The sequence below is a fragment of the Ovis canadensis genome, chromosome 2 (assembly GCF_042477335.2).
Source record: "Ovis canadensis isolate MfBH-ARS-UI-01 breed Bighorn chromosome 2, ARS-UI_OviCan_v2, whole genome shotgun sequence".
NCBI lineage: Eukaryota > Metazoa > Chordata > Mammalia > Artiodactyla > Bovidae > Ovis > Ovis canadensis.
Window position 1 is genome coordinate 34035440 of NC_091246.1, and position 22787 is coordinate 34058226.

Below are 22787 nucleotides of genomic sequence, written 5' to 3' on the forward strand. Positions count from 1 at the left end.
ATTAGGAATATATTATAGCATATTTACATACAGTCAAAACAGAAGAGAGTGTATCAGTATTTTAATCTGTCTGACACATTACTTTGGTTCAGATAAAACATTCCATCTCTGCCTTCAGCGGCTAATTTAGCATTACCATTTTTGAGACTTATGTACGCAGGTTTACAAAAAAGACAAAAAATAAATCAGCACGCTATTTTGCTCGTTGCAGAGCTAGATACCTGATTTATGGAGGCACTGCCACAAGGTGAAATTTCATTGTTTCTGGGAGCTCAGATGTGATAGCTGTTTGCCTTTATCGTCTTATCTTGAGCTCTCTTTGAGGTCAGGAAAAGGCTAAATTTTACCGCGGTCCTCAGGGTCCAATGCGACCTCACGTAAGTCCGAGAGTTAAGAACCGCTGGTCCGGCGCCGCAGAGGCCTCCTAAGAGGGTGGGGGTGCGCTCCAGCTTAGTTTTGGGAAAAAGCGGAGGCTCTAATTGGGAGCGTAAAGGAAGGTGACTTTCGGGATGTGGGCAGCCGCCCGGAGACCACTTTGGTTGGGTAGAGCAGCAGCTGCAGGGTACAACAGCCGGCGTCCCGAACAGGACCCACTCCAAAATCCCGCCCGGGTCTCCCCCGCCCCCAAACAACGGCGCGCGCTTCCCGCCCTCCCCCTGCGCGTGCTCCCCGCCCTCCCCCTGCGCGCGCTCCCTTAGTCCTCCCCATGCGCGCGCTCCCTCCGTTCTCACGCGCGCTCCCTAACGCGCCCCCGCCGCTGCTCCCGCCCGCGCTCACCCCGCCCTCTCCGCGGAGCGCGCTCACCCGGCCCGCGCGCACGCGCACCCCGCCCTCCCTCCCGCCCGGCGCGCTCGAGCCGGCGGGCTGAGGAGTGCGGTGGGCGGGGCGCCGCGCTGACGTTGCCTGGGATGCGAGCAGGTTCCGCCGCCGCCGCCGCCGCCGCCGCCGCCACTGCCACTGCCACCTCCTCCTCCTCCTCGCCTGCCACCGGGGTTTGTATGAAAACACCCGGCGGCGGGCGACTAGGTATCCGCGGTGTGTCGGGAGAGCAGCCGCTCGCGCTGCCGACGCCGAGCCGGGTGCTGCGGCTCTGCCTAGTTCCTGCCAGCGCCCCATCCTGAGCCGGTGAGCTCCCCGCCGCCGCCGCCGTCCGCGCGTCCTGGCCGGCAGCCCCTCGGCCGCGGCTAATCCGCCAGCCAGCCACCACTTCGCTCTCCCCGGCCGCGGTGTCTTGGGGGCGGGAGAAGCTAGGAAGGAGCGACCCCCGGCCCTCCTCGGTCTGCGCCCTGTTACCTCTGGGCCGCTTACCTGACAGATTGTGTAACCCGTGTCTTTCTGGGGTGGACCGGGTCTTGAAGGGAATCCCTGATGGGTGGGGGCTTTGGCCGATTTCTGGAAAACGCCCCACCCCGCCCCCACCCATGGTCACTCGGTCGTCCCCTCGCCAGCCCTCGCAGAGGGTAGCCGGTGAGGTCTCCGAGCAGAGGCGGCCCCCTGCCCTGCTCTTCCTTTCTCTCGGCGGTGACCGCGGTGCAGCGCAGAGCTGAGCGGTGCGGAGGGGCGGTGGGCAGGGCCGGGTGCGCGCCTTGCCTCCACACCTACCCAGCTCTCAGCCCCTAAGTGCACCCGGCTTCAAGGTGGGTAGTGGTGTGACGACGGCGATGGCCGAGCTTGCTTCCTTTCTGTGGTTAACTTGACCCGAAGTGTGTTCTCTGCTTACAACTTGTCGCCTTGTGGGTTTGATTTGGACATGAAGGAGATCGCCCTAGATGACAGTGCAGAGTTTCCCTCCAGCCTTCCTTCCCGAGTTGCGGGTTTTTCATGCGAGTGTGCAGGGGTACCTGCAACCCTACGCAAAGGCTTGCTGGGCTCCACGGTGGTTACCCTCCTGCGTCTTTAAGTCTCTTAATGTACCATTGCAGGTTTGAGTCGGTCGGTTTCCTTTCCTGGGTATTTATCCATCTTAGAATAGAGTTTTACACATCATTGTGAATGTTGATAACATAAAGCTTGTTTCTCTTTTTTAAGATAGCTTCCTCAAGTGCCTGCAGGTCTAGCATTGCTGATAACTTAATATGTTTTAAGACTCAGTAGAAATTTTCTGTGGCAATGTTCATTCTGCGTGGGTTTGTTTTTCTTCTTACTTTCAGGTATTCAAAATTGTAACAGTGTTTATGATGTACATTTGTAGCAGTGTCTGTGATGTAGTTCGTACAGTTTGTGGGTAGAAAGGACTTTTAACAGTCTGCTGGATCACTCATTTTCACTTACCATTTCTGTCTTTCTTGGAATCTTTATGTAAATCGAGTTATCTCTTTCTTTGTTATCCTCTGAATTTGTTTTATAAAATGTCTTTTTTTTTTTTTTTTATCCCTGAGAAAACCAGAAAGTTATTTCTGTAATTATATTGTGGAATGTTTTCAGTTCAGTAGGCCAAAAAAATAGTAGTTTATTTAAGGCACTTTGTATGGTACATATTTTAAAACGTGTGCCAAATGTTAAAACTAAACAAAAACTCTGAAATATCTCTAAGTATTTTCTTCTGTAATTACTGTGAGATAGTTAGCGCTTATTCACTCCTTATTCCTTATCCTTAAGGCTGATTTGTAACTTGACTTATTCTGCTTCCCTTTCCACTTTGCTTGAATTAATTTCTACAGTGAAGTTCTAGGTTCATTTTTAATGACCTTAAAACTCTGCCTTGAGTTGCTTCAACACATATTTGAAACTGCATTCTCACTCTGAACACTGAAGTGAAAGGCATAAACATAGAGCTAGCCTTGTAATTAGCCACATTGCAAAACATTTAGATGTATAGTGTAATTTGAAATTTTGTAAAAGCAGTTTTTATAAAGCTCTATCAATTGATTTGAATTGAGGCATTATTCTCTTTGGAATAGTCTAGTTGATTCTTATATAATAATGGTTTTATCTTCAATTGCAGAAGGCAAAGAGGTCCAAGACTTGTGAAATTATCTAACTTATATTCTATATTTTGGACTAAAGGAAAATGTCCTCTGCAGTTTTACCTTCCAAAATCTACTCTTGCCTGAGGTCCTCTGGTACTTGGAAGTTGAACAGCACCCGCAGAGTAATGGATGAACCTGTCAGAGGGCTCTCTGCAAATTGGAAGCTTCTCTTTGGCAGTATGAACAGTGGACGTTGACTTTAAACTTTATGTATTATTGTTGGTTACTTGCCTGTGTGTACTGTAGTGTAGTGGCTAAGGGGCTGGGCCTCAGAGTCAGACAGGCCGGATTTAAATCCTGCCTTTGCTTTGGGCAAGTTATTTATCTTCTTTGTGCTTCAGTTTTCTCAACTCCAAAAATGGGGATAATTATGGTGTATACTCTTAAGATGATCTTGAATGTTAAGTGCTTAGCCCACAGTGCCTAGCACATAGAAAATGCTCAGTAAATATTATTATTGCTTCTGTTTCCTCAGCACAGGGGATCTCATAGCCGAAAAGGGGCTTTGGGCTGATTGAGTCCTGTTACTCCAGGTTAATCCCACTAAGACCCATTTGCTCTTTTGGAGCTGAGAGCTTAGTGTTACTGTCCTGTCTTGGAAGCATATAATTTAGTTTAAAATAGAACAGCTAGACCCTGAGCTGGGCATCCTGAGATGCTGCTGGAGAGTGGCTGAAGTATCCGTTTGTCCCTTCTGACAGGACCTTGGATTGTCTCCCTCACGGTGGTGGCGGCTGCTATTTTAATCATCTGTTTTTGAGTTTGTGACTGCGCGTTTCTTTGGCTGTCATATGCAGCTATCAAAAATGTTATTTACCAAATGGATATATTTATGTGTGTTATCTGATCAAGATATTGCATTATGTTTCCAGGATATACAAAATCACTTTGATCTAAGCATTCTTTTCTTTTTTTAAATTCTTATTGATGTTACATAGAAGGAATCAAATAATTTTGATTTGCCATTGTGTCCCTTTTCAGTTTTCATGTAATGTCTTTTAGGAAAACGAAAAAAAATAATAAAAGAAAAAGTACTTCTGGTTCCTTTTGTTTTGCAGGGATCTGATACTGTTCTTTAAATCAGGTGTTTTCAAATGTTTTGTCTCAGGACTCTTTTATAGTCTTAAAAGAAGTATTGAGCACACAGAGAGCTTTTGTGTCTTATATTTGTCTGTATTATATTATAAATTAAAGCAGAGATATAACTTTTTATATAAACTTTTTTTTCTTTTAGTAAAAGATGACTGTTTTTTAAGAACGAAGGAGTGAGAACACTGGCATTTTAGATTTTTGTAAATCTCTAATGTCTGGTTTAATAGAAATAGCAGGATTCTCGTATTTGCTTTTACATTCAGTCTATTGCAGTATGTTGTTTGGGTTGAAGTACGTATACAGAGAGAAATCCAGCCTCACACAGTTAATGGTTGAAAAAGGGAGGAATATTTTGATAGCCTCCAAGGAATTATGGATATATTTTGTTGGTGTGTGTGTGTGTGTGTGTACATGTGTATGCACGCTCAGTCACCCAGTTGTGCCCAGCTCTTTGCATCCCCCAAGATTGTAGCCCTCCAGGCTGCTCAGTCCATGGGATTGCCTAGGCAAGAGTGGGTTGCCATTTTTTCTTGCAGGGGATCTTCCTGACCCAGGGATTGAACCGGCAGAACCAGTGACTCCTGTGTCTCCTGAGTTGTCTGGTGGAATTTTTACCACTGAGCCCCGTGGAAAGCCGTATATTTGGTTGTTAACTACATCAAGACTCAGCATATAACAGTTTTTAGCAAATTATGTAGGAGTTTGAAATGAACCTTCTTGAAATTTGCCACATTTGCATGATTGATTATTTTGAGCAGATGAGACCCTTTGGGTTCAAGAGAAACTACTGCCCCTTTTTAACCACCTAGAAGAGTTTAAATTGGGGATTTTTCTCAGAAAAAAAGTTATTACCAGAGATAAATTTTATCCTAGTGGCCCCATTGTGAAACATCTGCTCTGCTGCTTATTGTCCTGTGAATGATCCTCCTGTTCTTCTAAGCCCCAGGCCCCTATCCCATCCTGTAGTTCAGAGTGACATTTACACCACATTTTACCTTTCTATCTTTGAATCTCTCATGTATGTAGGGTGTCTGGCCCATCTTATGTATGGAATTCCCATGCATATGAAATTAAACTTGATTTTCTCTTGTTAATCTGTCTTGTGCCAGTTTAATTTTTAGACCAACCAGAAGAACCTGGAAGAGTAAAGGAAAGTTTTCCTCCTCCCTGACATTTGCAGTCTAGAATCTGAAATTGTATCAGTGGACTTCTTAATGATGTTACGTTAAAATCCATTGGTTTGAACATAGAGTGGATCATATGCCTGTGTCTGACTGTATAACATCATGCCTTGATCATTTGTCAATATTGGTTCAGTAAGTTACTTTTCATTATAAGCTATTAAAATATCACATTTGTTATATCACCCATTCTATCAGAAACAAGTTATGGGGAAGCTGTCCCTGTTGTGACATGATGATGGATATGAGGTTTCCAGAAATCTGATTTTTGCTTGAAAGTTCAAATTTTATCATTGGCAAAAATAAGATTCGCAGTTGTTTCCTAAAGTGACAAGAAGACTTCCTTCATTTCTGAGCAAACCTCTGCCAAAATACCTAAGACATTCTTTTAAGTAAAGATGGTATAATGAAAAATGCTAGCTTAAGCTCTCAATAACCTCAGATATGCAGATGACACCACCCTTATAGCAGAAAGTGAAGAAGAACTAAAGAGCCTCTCGATGAACATGAAAGAGAGTGAAAAAGTTGGCTTAAAGCTCAAATTTCAGAAAACTAAGATCATGGCATCCGGTCCTATCACTTCATGGCAAATAGATGGGGAAACAGTGGAAACAGTGGCTGACTTTATTTTTCCATGCTCCAAAATCACTGCAGATGGTAACTGCAGCCATGAAATTAAAATATGCTTACTCCTTGGGAGGAAAGTTATGACCAACCTAGATAGCATATTCAAAAGCAGAGACATTACTTAGCCAACAAAGGTCCGACTAGTCAAGGCTATGGTTTTTCTAGTAGTCATGTATGGATGTGAGAGTTGGACTATAAAGAAAGCTGAGGGCCGAAGAATTGATGCTTTTGAACTGTGGTGTTGGAGAAGACTCTTGAGAGTCCCTTGGACTTCAAGCAGATCCAACCAGTCCATCCTAAAGGAGATCAGTCTTGGGTGTTCGTTGGAAGGACTGATGCTCAGGCTGAAACTCCAATACTTTGGCCACCTCACACGAAGAGTTGACTCATTGGAAAAGACCCTGATGCTGGGAGGGATTGGGGCAGGAGGAGAAGGGGACAGCAGAAGATGAGATGGCTGGATGTCATCACTGATTCAATGCACATGAGTTTGGATCAACTCCGGGAGTTGGTGATGGACAGGAGGCCTGGTGTGCTGTGATTCATGGGGTCGCAAAGAGTCAGACACAACTGAACTGAACTGAAAGGTTATTCACAGAAAGTTGAAAGGTTTCTTAGCATTTTAGTCCAGCGCTGATACAAGGGAACTATATTGTTAGTGTTCTGAAATTACATTGTCTAAAAATAAAGATTTGGTACTACATTTCCACATAAATATTCAAATCTAATTTTTTTTTTTGTTTTACTTATTAGACAAATATAGTGAGGGCACAGTATGGAAAGCTCACTTGACATCTAGTTTATAAGCTGGAAAAAAAAAGACCACTTAGCTTCCTTCTTAATCTGCTTTCATTTTTTTTTTCTGTTTATTTACCAATAATTTTATTTTTTTTCTTTTTTTTTAAATTTTTTTTTCAGTTTTTTATTTTTTAAATTTTAAAATCTTTAATTCTTACATGCGTTCCCAAACATGAACCCCCCTCCCACCTCCCTCCCCATAACATCTCTCTGGGTCATCCCCATGCACCAGCCCCAAGCATGCTGCATCCTGCGTCAGACATAGACTGGCGATTCAATTCACATGATAGTATACATGTTAGAATGTCATTCTCCCAAATCATCCCACCCTCTCCCTCTCCCTCTGAGTCCAAAAGTCCATTATACACATCTGTGTCTCTTTCCCTGTCTTGCATACAGGGTCGTCATTGCCATCTTCCTAAATTCCATATATATGTGTTAGTATACTGTATTGGTGTTTTTCTTTCTGGCTTACTTCACTGTGTATAATCGGCTCCAGTTTCATCCATCTCATCAGAACTGATTCAAATGAATTCTTTTTAACGGCTGAGTAATACTCCATTGTGTATATGTACCACAGCTTTCTTATCCATTCATCTGCTTTCATTTCTCATTTAATTCATGCTGAGGATGAACAGTCCTAAGGAGATGAGAGGTACTTGCTGTCTTTGCCTCTCATCTTCTCTATGGGGAGAATGATTTACAGTTACTATTATAAGGGTATAGATTACGTTGGGAACAATAATGTCAAAGACAAATTTATGGTAGAATAATTAATAGGAACACTACCTACATATAATAGAGTTTAATGAATTAAAAAGAATCCTATTTTGCCAAAAACTCTCGGGATTTATTAATTAACAGCTTCTTGTTGCATGTAGGCAGAACTGACCGATGGTGAATGTAAGATAGCTAACCTCCCTGAAGAGCTTCTCTCCTAATTTACAGAGTGAAAAGATTTGAATTTCACAAGATCTTTGAAGCTTGCTACAACTCTAGACTTCTGGGATTATTTTTTTCTTTGCCTTGAGAATATCTCTTTCATTTGTTAATTTCATCTCATCAGTTTTAATTTTGTGTTTACATTTGAAATTTATTTTTTCCAATTTTTAACATTATTGACTCACTCATGTGTTTGGTCCATATTTTGAAATAAAAATGTATTATTAAAAACTATGATAAAATACATATAAAGTTTAGCATTTTTACCATATTAAGTATACAATTCCTACTTCCCTGGTGGCTCAGATGGTAAAGCGTCTGTCTACAATGTGGGAGACCTGGGTTTGATCCCTGGTTTGGGAAGATCCCCTGGAGAAGGAAATAGCAATCCACTCCAGTACTGTTGCCTGGAAAATCCCATGGACAGAGGAGCCTGGTAGGCTACAGTCCATGGGGTCGCAGAGAGTCGAACACGACTGAGCGACTTCACTTTCTTTCTTTCCACGGCATTAAGTACATTCACATTGTTGTCCATCCATTACCACCATCCATTTCTAGAACTTTTCATCATGCAAGACTTAATTGCATCCATTAAGTTATAAACTGCCCATTTCCTCCCTTCCCACCTTCCCTTGGCAGCCAGCATTCTGCTTTTTCTCTCTGTGAATTTGACTACTCTGTGTAGTGAGTGGAATCATACTGTATTTGCTCTTTTGTGATTGGCTTATTTCTTTTAGCATGTGTCTTCAAAATTCAGCTACACTGTGGTATCTGTCAGAATTTCCTTTCTTTTCATCACTGACTAACATTCTGCCGTATGTATTTATCGTATTTTGTTTATTTGTTCATCAGTGGATCCTTGGGTTTCTTCTACCTTTTGTCTATTGTGAAGAATGCTGCTGCTGTGTATTTGGATGTGCAAATATTTCTTTGAGACTCTGCTTTTAGTTCTTTTAGGTACATACACAGAAGTGGAATTGTTGGCTCATATGGTAATTTTAAATTTTTTTGAGGACTGACCATGCTGTTTCCATAGCAGCTGAATCATTTTAAATTCACAGCAACACCGACATTATACAGAGGTTCAAATTTGTTTACATCCTTATCAACAGTTATTTTCTGTGGTTGGATTTTTTGCTTTTTTGCATAGTAGCTATCCTGATAGGTGTGAGATGATATGTCATTATGACTTTGATTTGCATTTTTGCTGCTTAGTTCAGTTTGCTGGTGTTCTGTTGGGGATTTTTGAATCAGTGTTCAATAGGAATATTGGTCTGTAGTTTTGTTGTAATGTCTTTTTGTGACTGTGTTATCAGGGTGATACTGGCCTCATAGAATGAGTTAGAAAGGATACCCTCCACTTCAGCTTTTTGGGAAGGATTTGAGAAGCATTGATGTTCTTTACATGTTTGGTACAATTCACTAGTGAAGCCATCGGGTCTGGGGCTTTTCTTTGTTGGGAGGTTTTTGATTACTACTTCAGTCTCCTTAATATTTATGTGCCCATTCAAATTTTCTCTTTCTTTGTGACTCAGTTGGTTTCTAGAAATTTGTTGATTTTACCTAGGTTATCCACTTTATTGGTGCACAATTGGTCATAGTACTCTCATTAAATCCCTTTTATTTCTGTAGGATCAGTAATGTTTCCACTTTGTGATTAGTAACTTGCTCCTTTTTTCTTAATTAATCTTGCTAAAGTTTTGTGAATTTCGTTAATCTTTTGAAGATCAACTTTTGTTTTCGTTGATTTTCCTCTATTCACTATTTTATTTATCTGTGCCCTCATCTTTATTCTTTCCTTTTTTCTGCTGGTTTTCGGTTTCTGCTTTTTCTGGTTCCTTAAATTATAAACTTAAGTTGTTCCTGAAGTCTTTCTTATTTTTTATAATTTTATAAATTCCCCCCTTAGCACTCCTTTTGCTGTATCTAATAAATTTTGATATGTTGTGTTTTTTGTTTTCATTTGTTTCTTAAATATTTCTAATTTCCCTTGTGATTTCTACTTTGACCCTTTGGTTGTTTAAAGGTGTATTCCTGGGACTTCCCTGGTGGTCTAGTGGTTGGGAATCCGCCTCCCAGTGCAGGGGACGAGCATTCTGTCCCTGGTGGGGGAACTAAGACCTCACGTGCCTGTGTGCCAAAATTGCTGAGCCTGCATACCACACCTGCTGCAACTAAGACCTGACACAGCCAAATAAATGAGTAAATATTTTAAAAAGAATGTATTGTTTAATTTCCACAAATTTGTGAATTTTGTAGTTTTTCTTCTCTTACTGATTTCTAAACTCATTCTGTTGTAGCTGGAAGAAATACTTTGTATGATTATCTGTCTTTTAAAATCTATTGAGGCTTAACTTATGGCCTGACATATGGTGTATTTTGGAGAGTGTCTTGTTTGCACTTGAGAAGAATTTATCTGTTGTTAGGTAGAATGTGCTATATTTGTCTGTTATGTCTAGTTGTCTATGTTTATTGTGTTTATCAAGTCCTCTGTTTTCTTATCTTATGTCTGGTTGTTCTATCCATTTTTGAGAGTAGGGTATTGAAATTGCCAACGATTATAGATAGGAATGATGCTAAAGCTGAAGCTCCAGTACTTTGGCCACCTCATGCGAAGAGTTGACTCATTGGAAAAGACTGATGCTGGGAGGGATTGGGAGCAGGAGAAGGGGACGACCGAGGATGAGATGGCTGGATGGCATCACTGACTCGATGGACGTGAGTCTGAGTGAACTCCAGGAGTTGGTGATGGACAGGGAGGCCTGGCGTGCTGCGATTCATGGGGTCACAAAGAGTCGGACACAACTGAACGACTGAACTGAACTGAACTGATAGATGATTCTATGAGTTTTTGCTTCATTTGCTTTGGTGGTCTGTTATTAGGTGCAAGAGTGTTTATAATTGTTATATCTTCTTGCTCTTTTGTTCCTTTTCTTAATATATAGTGTTCTTCTTTGTCTCTTGTAACCGTTTTTGATTTAAAGTCTATTTTGTTTCGTATTAGTAGAGCCATCTTTTTAGTTATCATTCATATTAGTAGAGCCTCCCTTTTAGTTACTAGTTTTCATTCCAATCCGAAAGAAAGGCAATGCCAAAGAATACTCAGTCTACTGCACAATTGTACTCATCTCACACGCTAGTAAAGTGATGCTTAAAATTCTCCAAGCCAGGCTTCAGCAATACATGAACCGTGAACTTCCAGATGTTCAAGCTGGTGTTAGAAAAGGCAGAGGAACCAGAGGTCAAATTGCCAACATCCGCTGCATCACGAAAAAAGCAAGAGAGTTCCAGAAAAACATCTATTTCTGTTTTATTGTGGATCACAAGAAACTGTGGAAAATTCTGAAAGAGATGGGAATACCAGACCACCTGACCTGCCTCTTGAGAAACGTGTATGCAGGTCAGGAAGCAACAGTTAGAACTGGACATAGAACAAAAGACTGGTTCCAAATAGGAAAAGGAGTTCGTCAAGGCTGTATATTGTCACCCTGCTTATTTAACTTATATGCAGAGTACAATATGAGAAACGCTGGACTGGAAGAAGCACAAGCTGGAATCAAGATTGCCAGGAGAAATAGCAATAACCTCAGATATGCAGATGACACCACCCTTATGGCAGAAAGTGAAGAAGAACTAAAGAGCCTCTTGATGAAAGTGAAAGAGGAGAGTGAAAAAGCTGGCTTAAAGCTCAACATTCTGAAAACGAAGATCATGGCATCTGGTCCCATCACTTCATGGCAAATAGATGGGGAAACAGTGGAAACAGTGGCTGACTCTATTTTTCTGGGCTCCAGAACCACTGCAGATGGTGATTGCAGCCATGAAATTAAAAGATGCTTAGTCCTTGGAAGGGAAGTTGTGACCAACCTAGACAGCATATTCAAAAGCAGAGGCATTACTTTGCCAACAAAGGTCCATCTAGTCAAGGCTATGGTTTTTCCAGTGGTCATGTATGGATGTGAGAGTTGGACTTCAAAGAAAGCTGAGCACAGAAGAATTGATGCTTTTGAATTGTGGTGTTGAAGAAGACTCTTGAGAGTCTCTTGGACTGCAAAGAGATCCAAGCAGTCCATCCTAAAGATTAGTCCTGGGTGTTCATTGGAAGGACTGATTCTGAAGCTGAAACTCCAATACTTTGGCCACCTGATGCAAAAAGCTGACTCATTTGAAAAGACCCTGATGCTGGGAAAGATTGAAGGCAGGAGGAGAAGGGGACGACAGAGGATGAGATGATTGGATGGCATCACCGACTCAATGGACATGAGTTTGAGTGAACTCCGGGAGTTGGTGGTGGACAGGGAGGCCTGGTGTGCTGCGGTTCATGGGATCGCAAAGAGTCGGACACGACTGAGTGACTGAATTGATTGATTTAGTTACTATTTGCGTGCATATCTTTTTCCATCCTTTTACTTTCCACCTATTTTTTCCTTTGTAGCTAAAGTAAGTGTCTTGTAGAGGACATATAGTTGGATCTTGTTTTTATTTTCATTTTTATTTATTTATTTTTAAAATTTTTTGGCTGCACCGCATGTCATGTGGGATCTTAGTTCCCTGACCAGGGATCATCCCTGTGCCACCTGCAGTGCGGGTGCAGAGTCTTAACCACAGGACCTCCAGGGAAATTCCTGGATCATGTTTTTAGAATCCATTTCTACTAATTTCTGCCTTTTGAGTGGAGAGTTTAATTTATTTACATTTAAAGTAATTCTTCGTAAGGAGGAACTTCTGTCATTTTACTGTTTGTTTCTTTTTTTAAATTTAAATTTATTTATTTTAATTGGAGGCTAATTACTTTACAATACTGTATTGGTTTTGCCATACATCAACATGAATCCACCACGGGTGTACACGTGTTCCCCATCCTGAACCCCCCTCCTACCTCCCTCCCCAAACCATCCATCTGGGTCATCCCAGTGCACCAGCCCCAAGTATCCTGTATCCTGCATCGAACCTGGACTGGCGATTGGTTTCTTATATGATATTATAACATGTTTCAATGCCATTCTCCCAAATCATCCCACCCTCTTCCTCTCCCACAGAGTCCAAAAGACAAAAGAAACATCTGTTTCTGATGCCTTATAGCTTTTTGAGTCCCTCATGTCCTGTGTATTTTGATTCCTATTTTGATGTTAATGGGAGATGACTTAGAGCTGTGGTACTTTCCTTAAGCAAACAAACAGAAAGAAACAAACAAAACTTAAACCATTTTAATGGGTAGAGTCATAGGTTAGAGGCAAGGAAAATGTGTGTTTCAAGGTAAGAATTTTAATCTCATTCATCACCTATATGGACTTAGGAATTTTGGCACTTGTTTAAGTCTAAACAAAAGTTGAAGGCTTCCCTGGTGGCTCAGATGGTAAAGCGTCTGTCTGCAGTGCGGGAGATCCGGGTTCGATCCCTGGGGTTGGGAAGATCCCCTGGAGAAGGAAATGGGAACCTACTCCAGTACTCTTGCCTGGAAAATTCCATAGACTGAGAGGCTCCTTAGAGCCTGGTAGGCTATAGTCCATGGGGTCGCAAAGAGTCGGACACAACTGAGCGACTTCACTTCACTTAAGTCTAAAACTAATCAGTTGGAATCAGTATTGAGAGAAGAGTTATTTTAAATATTAAGTAAACTATTTAATTTAATTGAAGTGTACTGGGATTCTGTTTCTCCAACAATAACACCCTATTATTTGTGTTATAATTAAAACATATAGCAGAACAAATTAGACCTTTGTAAGTGTCAGAGCATCTTTTGTGGAGTAGTGTGTGAAACATCCAAAATCTTGTGTTTTTAAAGAAGATGCATAATGAAGAAAGGTAAAAGGTATAATCTTTTTATAAGTTTACTGTTATCCACAGGTTAAAACATCAACAAGCTAATCATCAAATGTCATATGTTTAAGGTAACCAAATGAAAATGTATACCTCAATATTGTTATTTAGAGTAGGTTAACATACACAGATGGACATGAGTTTGAGCAAGCTCGGGGAGTTGGTGATGAACAGGGAAGCTTGGTGTGCTGCAGTCCACGAGGTTGCAGAGAGTCAAGACACGACTGAGCTACTGAACTGAACATACACACGCCATGTCCAGTGTATATGTTTGTCTCTTAATTTAAATGGTAGTAATCTCTATCTTTCTAATGCTGGGCATATTATTTTTCTATCCTTTAAACAGCAGATAATATTTACCTTCTTCTTTTAAAGTTTCTTTTTCCTTTAATAAGGGAAAGGGGTATGATCATAGTTTTGGTGATCTTATTAAATCATGATTTGCAGTTTTCCATCACATTGACATAACTGGTGTGGGAGAACAGTAGTAGTTCACTTAAGTTCTTGAAAAGTGATTTCTTCCTTTCAGATGATGAAACAGTTAGTGCTGAAAAAAGATAATGCATTTGCAGCATACTTGTTTTCCCATTCCCCATAATAGAACCAGCTACCCAGATCTTCTTTAACTGTAGTCCTTTCCTGTTGCCCACAACCTTTTCAACAAGAACAACTATCTGGTATTTAACAGCAAAGGTTATCACTGTTAGAGCAGTGTTTCTCAAGTGTTTTTTTTTTTTTTTTTTTATTCTCAAATGTTTTAAATAGTGGAAACTTTTTGTCTAATGATATCTTGTGGGGAGACCCTTTAGTAAACAGGGGAGTAAAATAATGACGTTGTTCTGGTTGAATGGGAACTGGAGCAAGTTGTTTAAGCAAGGGAAGTCAAAGGGATCATATTTCCTCAGATTGTTTTTAAAAGATTTAGATGGGGCTTTGAAGTGTGAACAGTATATGGTTCTTGGCATTTTTCTTTTTTTAGCAGTTTGACTTGAAATAAATTTAAAACCATGTGTATTGAAGTATTTATATAATTAGAATGTACAACTTTACCTTTGCTATGTGTCAGAATTTCTTTTGTGGCATGTTTGTGGAATGAAAATGAGGACAGTTTACGTGTATGAACTTCTGATGTGTGTGTGCACATGCCTATTGACTTGGGTGATGTGCTCTTGGTTGGCTGACTTGGCTTGATTCCAGGCTTAAGCCAGTGGGAACTGAGGGCTTCAGGTTTTAGATTCTTTAGGCTCTGGAACTAGTTCTAGCTGAGAACAAAAGATCAGGAAAATCTCAAAAATTCAGAAGATCCAAATCTCTGTGTGTATTTATTGAGCTATCATATGCAAACTTGTTTGCTTTTCTTTCTATGTGGGCTATCTTGAGCAAGTTTATCTTGCTTGTATGATTTTCTGCTGAGGCTGGATTCCCACATTTAATTCTAGTGTAAGCCACATTTAAATATATAAAAATCAACTTGTGCAGACACTTGCCCCAGTTTAGGGAGTTATGTACTGTGGATTTTTATGTGACAGCATTGTGAAGCTTCCCACCTCTCCCCTAGACTTCTTTTGGGTATACTCAGAATACATCTCTCCTAGAGCCAGGTGGGTCTATAGTTTTGCTTTAGTGTAAAGGATATCGTATTCCATCATGGGATGCAGGCACTGAGGTATAGAGAGTGTAAATCCCTAACCCTAATTTAGGAATGGTTGAATTATGAAAGTACCTGCAGGGATCAAGTTTTTATTATAATTAATTTTTATTAATTATTAATTTAGTTATTTTATTAATATAACAGTTTTATTGAGATATAACTCACCATACAATTTCACCAGTTAAATTATGCAATTCAGTGGATTTTAAAACATTCACAGAATTATGCAACTATTACCACTGTCAATTTTAGAACATTTTTATTACCCCCCAAAAAAGCTCCCACACCCTTTAAGCCATTTCCTACACACCTCTCTCCATTTCTCATAGTCCTCGATGACCACTGATCTACTTTCTGTCTCTGTAGATTTACCTATCCTAAATATTTCATACAAATTGAATCATATAATTACGTGATCTTTCTTGACTGGCTTCTTCCACTTAACATAAATATTGTCAAGATTCATTCAGGTGGTACATAGAAATACTTTGTTTCTTTTTGTCACTGAATAATGTTACATTCTGCGGATATACCACATTTTATTTTTCCATCAGGGCACTGGGTTGTTTCCTTTCCTTTCCTATTTTTTTTTTTTTTTTTAGTGAATAATGCTGCCATGAACATTTGTGTACAGGTTTTTGTATGGATGTAGTTTCATTTTTTTGTATGTACCCAAAGATGGAATGACCGAGTCATTACGGCCACTTTATGATTAGCTTTTTGAGGAACTGCTAGATTGTTTTCAAAGCAGCTGTTACTGTTTTACATTCTCATCTGCAGTGTATGAGGGTTCTAGTCTCTCCACATCCTTGTTAACACTTGTCATTATCTGTGTTCTTTATTATTGACATTCTAGTAGGTGTGAAGTGGTATCTCACTGTAGACTTAAGTTTTTAAAATAGTAGTTAGGCCTTACAGGAAAGATAGTACTCTAATATTACAATTGAAGTATATAATTGGCAGGCTTAGAAATATAATCTTTAGTAGCCATTCTTAACCCTGTCTATGTATAATCAGTATCACTTCCCAATTAAAATAATGATGTCGTGAGTATTGTATGATCCCCTATCCCTTAGCAAAAAATTCTTTATCAAAAGAGAAGACTCAATTGTACAGAATAGAACCCACTTGATATGACTTAAGCAGACATGATTTATTTACCGTGGCATACTAAACAGCTTAAAAAATTGTTGGTATGTATCAGTCTGGGTCCAGTCAAGAGATAAAAGGGATGTAGTAACTTAATAGGGAAAGAGTAAAGAATTATAGACCACTTGATCTTAGCCAAAAGGCTGAGAAGTGGTGCTGGGAAAACTGGACAGCTCTAACACCATACACAAAAATAAACTTGAAATGGATCAAAGACCTAAATGTAAGGCCAGACATTGTAAAACTCCTAGAGGAAAACATAGGCAGGACAGAGGAAAACAGACAGAACACTCATTGAAGGAATATCCTTTTTGATCTAATCAGAATCAGATAGTAGGTATTTTGTATCTTTTAGAACAGGTGACCCTAACAGAAGCAGAAGATATAAGAAGATGTGGCAAGAATACACAGAAGAACTGTACAAAAAAGATCTTCATGACCCAGATAATCAACGATGGTGTGATCACTCATCTAGAGCCAGACATTCTGGAATGTGAAGTCAAGTGGGCCTTAGGAAGCATCACTATGAACAAAGCTAGTGGAGGTGATGGAATTCCAGTTGAGTTATTTCAAATCTTGGATGATGATGCTGTGAAAGTGCTGCACTCGATATGCCAGCAAATTTGGAAAACTCAGCAGTGGCCACAGGACTGAAAAAGGTCAGTTTTTATCCCAATCCCAAAGAAAGGCAATGCCAAAGAATGTTCAAACTACCGCACAGTTGCACTCATCTCACACGCTAGTAAAGTCATGCTCAAAATTCTCCCAACGGCTTCAGCAATACGTGAACCATGAACTTCCAGATGTTCAAGCTGGATTTAGGAAAGGCAGAGGAACCAGAGGTCAAATTGCCAACATCCGCTGGATCACGAAAAAAGCAAGAGAGTTCCCGAAAAACATCTATTTCTGCTTTATTGACTATGCCAAAGCCTTTGGCTGTGTGGATCACAATAAACTGTGGAAAATTCTGAAAGAGATGGGAATACTAGACCACCTGACCTGCCTCCTGAGAAATCTGTATGCAGGTCAAGGAGCAAGAGTTAGAACTGGACATGGAACACCAGACTGGTTCCAAATAGGAAAAGAGTATGTCAAGGCTGTATATTGTCACCCTGCTTATTTAACTTATATGCAGAGTACATCATGAGAGAACACTGGGCTGGAGGAAGCGCAAGCTGGAAGCAAGTTTTCTGGGAGAAATATCAATAACCTCAGGTATGCAGATGATACCAGCCTTATGGCAGAAAGTGAAGAAGAACTAAAGAGCCTCTTGATGAAAGTGAATCAGGAGAGTGAAAAAGTTGGCTTAAAGCTCAACATTCAGAAAACTAAGATCATGGCATCTGGTCTCAGCACTTCATGGAAAATGGATGAGAAAACAGTGGAAACAGTGGCTTACTTTATTTTTCTGGGCTCCAGAACCACTGCAGATGGTGATTGCAGCCATGAAATTAAAAGACGCTTACTCCTTAGAAAGGAAGTTATGACCAACCTAGATAGCATATTCAAAAGCAGAGACATTACTTTGTCAACAAAGGTCTGTCTAGTCAAGGCTATGATTTTTTCAGTAGTCATGTATGGATGCAAGAGTTAGACTATAAAGAAAGCTGAGCGCCGAAGAATTGATGCTTTTGAACTGTGGTGTTGGAGAAGACTCTTGAGAGTCCCTTGGACTGCAAGGAGATCCAACCAGTCCATCCTAACGGAGATCAGTCCTGGATGTTCATTGGAAGGAGTGATTTTGAAGCTGAAACTCCAATCCTTTGGCCACTTGATGCAAAGAGCTGACTCATTTGAAAAGACCCTGATGCTATGAAAGATTGAGAGCAGGAGGAGAAGGGGACGACAGAGGTTGAGATGGTTGGATGGCATCACCGACTCAATGGATATGGGTTTTGGTGGACTCCGGAAGTTGGTGATGGACAGGGAGGCCTGCTGTTCTGTGATTCATGGGGTTGCAATGAGTGAGACATGACTGAGTGACTGAACTGAAGTGATCCTTCCTAGAATAATGAAAAATAAAAGCAAAAATAAACAGGACCTAATTAAACGTAAGAGCATCTGCACAGCAAAGGAAACCATAAAATGAAAAGACAACCCACAGAATGGGAGAAGTTAGTTGCAAATGAAGTGACTGACAAGGGATTAATCTCTGAAATATGCAAACAGCTCATGCAGCTCCGTGTCCAAAAGACAAGCAACTCATATCAAAAAGTGAGCAGAAGATCTAAATAGACATTTCTCTGATGAAGACATAACAGATGGCCAAAAAGCACATGAAGAGATGCTCAACATCACTAATTATCAGAGAACTGCATACCAAAACTGTATTGAAGTATTACCTCACACTAGTCAGAATGGCCATTATCAAAAAATCTACAGACAATAAATGCTGGAGTGGGTGTGGAGAAAAGGGAACCTTACTATATTGGTACAACCACTATGGAGAACAGTATGGAGGTTCCTTAAAATCTAAAAATAGAACTATCATATGATCACTCCTGGGCATCTATCCATAGAAAACCATCTTCCGAAATGATATATATGTCCCAGTGTTCTGTGCAACTCTGTTTACAATAGCCAGGACATGGAAGCAACCTAAATGTACATCTCATATATACATATATACAATGGAATATTACTCAGCTGTAACAAAGAATGAAATACCACTTGGAGCTACACGGATGAGCCCAGAGATTATCATGCTAAGTAAATCAGACAAATACAAATATCGTATGATACTGCTTATATGTGGAATCTAGAAAAGGGTACAAGTGAACTTATTTATAGAACAGAAATAGAGTCACAGATGTAGAAGACAAACTTATGGTTACCAGGGGGGAAAGAGGATTAGGGATCAACTGGGAGGTTGAGATTGACGTATATGCACTATTATACATAAAATGGGCTTCCCAGGTGATGCTAGTGCTAAAGAACCCACCTGCCAATAAAGGAGACGTAAGAGATGCAGGTTCGATCCCTGGGTTGAGGTGATCCCCTGGAGGAGGGCATGGCAACCCACTCCAGTATTCTTGCCTGGAGCATCCCATGGACAGAGGAGCCTGGTGGGCTACAGTCAGACATGACTGAAGCAACTTAGTACGCATGCACATATATAAAATGGATAACTAATGAGGACCTACTGTATAGCACAGAGAACTCGACTCAATACTCTGTAATGACCTATGTGGGAAAAGAATCTGAAAAAGGGGGTATATGTCTAACTGATTTACTTTCTTGTACAGCAGAAATTAACACAACATTGAAAATCAACTATATTCCAATAAAAAGTTAAAAAAAAGAAGTATTGACTATAACAGGGATAGGAGCAGTGAAGGATTTACCAGTAAGAAGTCAAGATAACAGATAATACAGGACTAGGTGATATAAAGAGCAGTTACCAGCCCTATGGGTCACTGAAGTCTAGATGTTGTTCAAGTAGCTAATTTGTGGTGCTAGAAGAATTTGCTGGGTATGTGCCTTCTTGGGTGCCAGGGAAAGCTGTTCCTGGGGAGGTGGCTTGTCGGAGGCACTCTGCTGCAAAATTGCATCACCTCCTGTTGGAGAATCTGCACTTGCTGCAGGAGACTGGTGCTGGAGAAGCCGTACTTGTCGGAGTGGGTCTTGGAGAAGCCAAGCCTACTGCAGCCAAGTGGGCATGCCGGAACCAGGAACAGAATCCTTTACCCCTGCAGAGTCTTTACAGTGCTCTCTTGACAAAGCTTAATATCTTGCCAGCTGGCAAAGAAATTAGTATTTTAAGTGCATTAATCTGTTTTCAGTAAGGCAAAAAGGGTGACTTTGGACAGGAGGGGCAATAACTCAATACCTTGGCACAGGTATTAAGTGCTTTATAGAATTGTTTAGACATTTAAAGAAAGAAACTCAAGGAGCAAACCTCCAAAACCTGAGTTCTACACACAGCTGAGAAACTCAGGAAATTATTGTCTTTTTGAGTAAGAGGCCTCTGGTCTAATTGTAAAATTGCCTCTAGATCTTTATTGCTGTCTTAAAATCGGAAAAATGTTGTCGTCTGGAGGCCCTGGTAGTCAGGAATCGTCTGCTAATACTTAACCAGCTCCAGAACCACACTGGACCCATTCTGGCCTGGACCAGCGCTGCCTACAAGAGTCTGGACTAACTTTTCCCAATTTTTATACCCTGGAGGATCCATGAACTAATTTTCGGGTCTCAGGTTATAGCTGTGATATTAGTGTAAAAAGAAAGTTTAGATTCAGTAATTGTCTGACTATCTCCTGTTCACCTCCCTTCACTTCATTGGTGAAGGAGGGATCACCTGTCCTAAACTGTGCAAGGTGGCTGCTACCTGACCCTGGTCAGGTGAGACTGACAGCAGTTTGTTTAGTCATATATACTCACAACCTAGGGGAACGGTACTTGGGAGGAGAGTGAATGTGATTAGTTTGTTTGAATAATTCTGAGGGCTAGCAGGGAACTGAAACTAGTTTTAGATTGAGGACTGAGAGGCATGCAGCTGGTTTAACTGATAGTGGACCTAGCTGGGTGAGGAGCCTTGCCCATTGGCTATGGCAAGACTGGGAGAACTTTTCTTAGGCATCTGGGGCCCTGTGAGGCTCAGAGCTGTCAGAGCAGCCCTTCAAATTTTAGGCCTTTTGATACAGTACTCCAGGAATGATTGTTAATGCTTTTTTGATAGAGAATGATATTTTTATGCATCTATTTATTTTGGCTGTCTAGTCTATTCTTTTGTATAAATCTCTATCCCTCCAAATGATATAAACTCTTACATGAGTTAGTAATGCAGATAGGAAAAGAGACTTCTTTTTCTAAATTTCCCACTGTAGTTTTTCTTTTTACTTTATTCAAAGTAGGCCTAGGAGTTTTACACTTTTTACTCTATATTACTAAAGTCTGGCTTATGGTATATGGCTTGTATAAGAGTTTTATTTTTCTTTATTTAAAGCAAATAAAAAAGACTTTAACCAATCTTGCTTGAAAAATAAACAGGTAGTTAGTTAAACTTAGCTTACCATTCTGCAGCTAATCTGTTTCCTTTCTGTGATTTTTAAAAACTCATATGGTAAAGATAATAATTTCTGTTAAATTGCTGGCTTTAGCTGAAATAGGATTTAATTTTTTAAAACTAGGCTTGGCAGTTTAAAAAATATTGTAAGCTCATTAAAAAAATCTTTTTATGTGGTCAAATATTGTGGTTTAACATAAAATTTACCATTTTAACTATTTTTAAGCTTAAAATTCAGTAGCATCAACTACTTTCATGATGTTATACAACAGTCACTACTGTCTATTTCCAAAATTTGTCATCACTCTGTTACAGATACTCTGTAACTATTAAGCAGTAACTCTGTTCACTTTTGCCCCCAGCCCCTGGTAACCTAATATACTTTATATATTTATGAATTTGCATTTACAGATATTTTATATAAATGGAAGCTTGCAATATTGTTTGTTTCTGACTTGTTTCACTTAGCATAATGTTTCTGAGGTTCATTCATATTGCAGCATGTGTTAGACCTTTATGCCTTTTAATGACTAAATACCGTTCCATTGTGTGTATATACCATGTTTTATTTGTCCATTTATCTTTTGGTAGATACTTAGGTTTCTACTTTTGGGTGTTGTGAACAATGCTGCCATGTACATTGAATATGGTTATCTGATTCTGTGTTTTCAATTCTTGTGGGTATATACCTAGGAGTAGAATTGCTGGGTCATATGATAATTCTATATTTAGCTTTTTGAGGACCTGCCCAAATGCGTTTCATAGCGGTTGCTCCATTCCCACGAGTGATTTAGGAGGGTTTCAACTTATCCACATTCTTGAGAATACTTATTTACTGTTTTTTTCTTTATTATAGCCATCCTAGTGTGAGGTAATACTGTGATTTTGATTTGCATTTCCCTAATAACTAATGGCAGAAAGCGAAGAGGAACTAACGAGCCTCTTGAAGGTGAAAGAGGAAAGTGAAAAAGCTGGCTTAAAACTCAGCATTCAAAAATCTGAGATCATGGCATCTGGTCCTATCACTTCATGGCAAATAGGGGAAAAAATAAAAGCAGTGACAGACTTTATATTCTTGGGCTCCAAAATCAATGCAGACAGCGACTGCAACTGTGAAATTAAAAGATGCTTGTAAGAAAAGCTATGACAAACATAGACAGACAGGTTTGCTTTTTAGACAAACCTAAAAAGCAGAGACATCACTTTGCCGACAAAGGTCCGTATAGTCAAAGCTGTAGTTTTTCCAGTAGTCATGTATGGATGTGAGAGTTGGACCATAAAGAAGGCTGAGCACCAAAGAATTGATGCTTTCAAACTGTGGTGTTGGAGAAGACTCTTGAGAGTCCCTTGGACTGCAAGGAGATCAAATTAGTCAATCCTAAAGGAAATCAGTCTTGAATATTCATTTGGAAGGACTGATGCTGGAGCTGAAACTCCAATACTTTGGCCACTTGATGTGAAAAACTGACTCATTGGAAAAGACCCTGATGCTGGGAAAGATTGAGGGCAGGAGGAGAAGGGATGACAGGGGAAGAGATGGTTGGATGGCATCA

The 22787-nt window shown here is 40.2% G+C and overlaps 1 protein-coding gene across 1 annotated transcript in view; it reads left to right on the forward strand.

Annotated features, from left to right (window-relative positions):
- The first annotated feature begins 1034 nt into the window (after positions 1-1034).
- The window catches only part of AGTPBP1 (ATP/GTP binding carboxypeptidase 1), a 190880-nt gene continuing 169127 nt past the window's right edge, over positions 1035-22787 (forward strand). Inside the window, exon 1 of the mRNA XM_069575809.1 lies at positions 1035-1125. The gene's annotated coding sequence lies outside the window, so the exon portion shown is untranslated. The remainder of the gene's footprint in view (positions 1126-22787) is intronic.